The sequence below is a fragment of the Montipora foliosa genome, chromosome 1 (assembly GCF_036669935.1).
Source record: "Montipora foliosa isolate CH-2021 chromosome 1, ASM3666993v2, whole genome shotgun sequence".
Classification (NCBI taxonomy): domain Eukaryota; kingdom Metazoa; phylum Cnidaria; class Anthozoa; order Scleractinia; family Acroporidae; genus Montipora; species Montipora foliosa.
The window spans coordinates 21064333-21069910 of NC_090869.1; positions in this window are offsets into that span (position 1 = coordinate 21064333).

A 5578-nucleotide genomic window follows, 5' to 3' on the forward strand; every position below is an offset into this window, starting at 1 on the left:
TCTTACTTTTTCCGTGTATTTCACGCGAGTACCAGTTATTCCGGCTCATGGAAAGTAAAGCCATTTCGTTACACTCAAGAAGACATGAAAATGTATTTCAAAAATGGTCAGACTAGTCTTGTTCTAATCGGCTTTCTACTGACTACACAATGGATCTTTAGTTAAACAATCGGTGTCATTGATGCCGGTGAAATGATTTAAGTGATTATACCTACTTTTAGTTTAAGACAATTATATCCATACGTGATGAGACCCTCTGTAAACATCAATTTTCACCTCCTTATGGGACGCTTTTAGTCCTTACACAGTAATTAGTAAAAGAATGTCTGTGAGAAGAAGAAAAGAACTTTATACTTACACACTATGATAATCAGTCGGACTATAGGAAACGTGAACTTGGAAGTGGCACAACATGCCTGTCCACATACATTTGTCGATCGTCAAAATTTGTTTATTTCCTTCAATTGTTTACTTAGTCTTCTCGAGCTCTAATTCTACCCATGATATCTTTTTCCTGATATTTTAATGTATTTAAGAGCCCACGCTTGGCCGATTTAAATCATTGGGGAACTTTCGGGAGAAATCATCACATCTAATGCTTTAAAGAGATAATTATGAAGCTTCAATATTGCGAAAAAATGTCATTCAGCCAACGATTTTACTAAAAGAATTGATGCAATTTTTCAAATTTCTGTGCTGTGTTTTAAGTGATCATTCTTGTTAACTGGAAGAAGTAACGAGCGCATCACTCTTTCTGCTGTTAGATAATTTGAGGGAAAGCCAAAGGTCCTTTCACGAAGTTTCGTTGCAGAGGCTTTATTTTATCGGCGGGACTGTGAATACGGATTTTTTTCAATTTAAGCAATGTCATATAGCTGAGTCCTTGATCTTGGAGCTCAAGGCGCATACGTCGCAAAGCAGATTACTGTCTGGATTCTTCGACATTTCGAGTTTCAATTCCTCTTTTTTCCGACCTTTCATCAGACAGCTCTGCGTTAACAATATCTGTTAAGCTCTAGTTCAGAAGAGAATGAACAACGGTAATACATAAAATAAGTTCATTCGGTCACTAAGGCTTTCCTAGCTTCGGTGAAATCATTTTATTTTCTGTCCTCGTTTTAAACAATTGCTGGGGCTGGTTCAGGTTTTTAGTAAAGGGGGTTCGATGATCAGCTGCAGGTGGTCCAGGGGTATTCTCCTCCGGAAATTTTTTAAATTTCAAGTCCTCGGAAACGTGATTTCCGACATTCTGAGGCAAACTGAGTCAGCGTGTTTTAATATATCAGCAGTTAAATGCCATTCTTTTTGCATCAAAATATAACAAAGCTGCGTAAAAGCGATGCCAATGTGCATTATAAAACTAGGATAAAATTATACTAGATTTTATCTTTTTTTCAATTTTGTGTTTCGTCAAACACAACAAGAAGCATTCTTTAGGTGTATCTTTCCGCAGAAAGCTGAACTACAGCATCGTAGTCAACGGGCTTTTCGTAGTGACTGTTCGTCAGAGCCAAGCCTGAAAGTCTTAACTTGCATGGTTATGAATTTACTGCATTGAAAATTGACTGTATTTATTTTGTATCTTTACAAATTTTTGAAGTTAGCTGTTTAACTAGGGGGCTCCACCGAACTGGGTGAGTTGTTTCAAACAAAACAAAATATTCTCCTTTGAGCATTGGAGTAATCAATCAATCATCTCATTTGACAGTTTCGGTTAATGGCCACTGATGTTATAAACTGGATAACACATGGGTATCCTTCATCAGTCTTTTTTCATTTGTGTAAATATGTAAATATAGGCAGAAATTGAGAAAAAAGTTACGACACTGTCGTAAAGCGAGTATCCATTAACGTGGGAGTGAAATTTTGCCTGAGCTCGCGAATATTTTATGTTATAAAGGCCAACTTAGGGTGCGTTCGATTGACCCTATTCCGGAATAAAAATACGTGGAGTGATTGTTTAAAACGATATGTCTGGCGTTTTAAGCAACAAGGATAATAAAGATATGTTTAAAACTGCATTTTTAAGTAACAGTTGTTTGACAAGTTCAATGTGTCTCCATAAAAACGAATGACATCTAACATCTATTCCATGTATTCGTATTCCGGAATACGGTCCATCGAACAAACCCCAAATTTCTGTCCTTAGGGTGTGAAGTTTAAGATCCAATTGGGTCATTCTTACGCTCTTGTGAAGTAACTTTAAGATAAACCTGATGTCTACCTCTCAACCGGTGCTCAGTATGTGGAACTTACGAGTCCGTCATTCAGTAAAACTGAATTATAATGATAGTAACATGTCAAAATCATTGCCGGTTTCCTTTCACTGCAGAGCTGTAGTTTGTCTCTTGTACGCAATGCAGATCGTGCTAGTTGCTCTAATTTAAGCTTTTTCAGCAACTAGTATTTTTAGAATAGATCTTAAAAATAAATGTTTATTTTTAAGACATGTTCTACCACACGAAAACTTTCCAGACATTGCTCTCTTATCCATGCAGGTGCTTTCAATTTGTTGCTCATACCCAGACTGAAAATAAACATTCTGCTGTCCTTAGAAATCTGACATGATACATGTCAAAGCCATAATGAGATCACCAAAATAGCCCCGCCAGGCTAGCGCTAATGCGACTTAAGAGGAATTATCGCGGCAAGCACAAGCATACAATACAGTTTTCGATCGCAATACGTCAAGGTATCTAATTTGGTTTCGGCTGAATTTTGCCAATAATCCTCTTCTCAAAAGAATCCTCGGATAAAGCGCCGCAATACTGCGTTAGGAAGGCATTCCTTGAATTCTCTTATTTTTCCTATGAGTGAGTATCAGGACCACGATTTACAATAGTACTGCGATTGAGTAAGGTTAAATGTATATATTCTAAAATGAATTAACATTCGTCGATTTCATCACTTTATCGAGTATCTTTAAGATTTCCCGCCAAAGCTCCTTCAGAGAAATTACTGTCGGTGCTTAACCCGTCGGCGCGTATTTCTAGAATTCCGTTCACGAAATAAAATGTGTCAGCTATTACATTTTGTTTTTCACATCCGTGGAAGCGCAGTTGTTTTATCGTCTCTTCCTTCAATTCCATCTTTTTGATTCGGGAACAATCCGAAAGGAATGTGTCGTTAAGTGTTTGGGACTTCACTTATTCAGGCGCTTGAATGTCTCGCAAGCCTTACTCTCCAAAAAAGGTCAAGGGAATGCAGACATGATTTCCGCGTACCAAGTCTCTTTCACTTAAAAGCATTACTGTGCTCTTAAAAATTTCATTTTTGCGTATGAGTTAGACGCATTAAGTTTTCATCCTGAGCACAACCAATTTTCTCCCTATAGTATATTCACAAAGGTGAGTTGAATTGTACTATGTGGTTGTAGCATCTCGTTGCAACCTGATCTAATACTTGTCCCCTTTTTCATTATCCCCGTTTAGAGAACTATCCTGATACTAAATCACTCCTTCCTATTTTTCGAGAAAAAGCTTGTTTCGCGATAATTTACCTAAGCAAATTTAGGGACTACTCATGTAAACACAGATTCAAGCCTTTTATTTTTATCTTCCATTTAAGAGCCTTGGGTGATTTAGTTGGCTCACGAACAACATTAGATGCAGTCAGTCACGCTTGTACAAGAATTCCAGAAGTGAAAAATTTGGCGTATTTAAATGCAGGTGTTTAAAGCGTTCTCGTCATCCAAAAGACACCAGACTGATTCACCTGTCCATTTTGCTTGTGCAGATGGCTGAAATTTGTCGAGAATGTTGCTCTTGTGTACGTTACTACATATGCATTTTTGTTTCGAGACCTTTCGTTTTCATTCGTGATTGCCTCCCATTCTGGCGACAAACATCGTGCTCCACTTTTTGGGTTGAGCGGTTTTGGAGGTATTCGTTTACATAACTTTTCACGTTCTTTGGAAAACTTTTGGACAAATGGTCTAACAGATGGTCTCCGAATTTTCAAAGGGTGTATCAGCAGTACCTCTTAAGACACCCTTCGCCCAATTTACGCAATTTACGCAATTCGGTTCTATTCAACCCGTGCGACGGTGTTGGTTAGGCGATCTTAACCCTGCGCTTGGTTTTGCTAAGTCCATCTATCTTTCAAAAACCTATCAGTTGAAGTAAATCTTCTCAACAGAATTCTCTTTACTACTTTCATTAATTTCCTAATGTCTAAGAAGATACGGGGCATCAAATGAATGTAACTTTCGATTCGAGATAGTCTTTTAGTAAAGGCAAGAGCAGCATTAACCCATGACCGCGCCACACTAGCTTTTCTTTTAAACTTCAATGCCTATTTATCGCGAAAATGCTGGAGCAACATCCGTTAATACATCATTTTTTGCTTCACTTAGTTTTAACCCTTTTTGTTTGCAAAGCTCATTGCAATTTTAGTTCAGAGTAACGGAAGCAATTAACACACGAAATCTGTTTCCACCATTCATCTTTCCTGCATTTGTGAGAAAAATATTGGCCACGAAATCTATTTATCTTCATATCCTTATTTCTTTCGTCCATCGATAGCAAATGATTTAATTAGCATCCATTTTAAAAAAACCGTGCCAATACACTGTTGCAGTGTTCACGCACTGAAGTGCCAAAGTACATTTTCAGTAAGTAACATTCGGCAAATGACATTGGATCTTGCTTCTGGACGCTGACGGTTTACTGCGATTGTAACTGGTGAGTTAGCTTGCTAAGTTTCTTTCTATAAAATGGATATTTCAAATAATCACTGAATTAGAAAACTTGTCATCTCTGTCCAAATTTAGTTCAAATTGTGGGTCAATCGCGTCCGTCAGCTCAACTGAAATTTCTAGGTGTGGTTGCAATAAAGTCGATTTTCTCAACACTGCCAATAAGATAACTTTAGAAAGGTGGAAATCACTCGTGTAAGCAAACTGAAACAAGAGGGAGAATGAAAATCCTTGGCGCGCGACTAAGCTTCTTTTAACAGCCTCGCTTTATTTTTTCTAGCAACTTAGGGATCGGGTGATATCTGAGCGACTCTAGAAATTTCTATGCCCCGTATTTAACTTTCTTTATGGATAGATTTTTTTTCGCCCTTGTAAAGCTCGAATAAGGCTAAAGGAAAACAAACAGTTGATGTAATTAAATCATCGCTCATAACAATTCACGAGTCGTTTATGATGACAAGAGATCAGTAAAAAAATCGTGTTTCCTCAAGAGGGTGCTTCTTTAGAAACTTCATGTGTCAGTAATGCTTACGCCCTTTCGTAACAACACACACGACCAAATGTGAAAAACGTTTGGACACTATACAGTATTTGGGAGGTCAATCAAAGAGAATGAGATATGCTCGTTGTAACACTACTAAGACGCTATAACAGGCCGGAAAATCCACGGCCATTGAATATGAAAGCCACCATTCTGCGAGAAAAGCGGTAAAGGGAACAAGTTTCCATAAAAGTTGGGTGCTAGATGTTGAGGCCTTTGTTCATTCTCGGGCGCAACACCGCTCAGGTTTGTTTAGCCATTTCCAAAACCACGTACCGGAAATCGAACACAACTGATTTATTCTCCTTGCTTTTTTGGTTCTTACTACTAACAGTCACTTT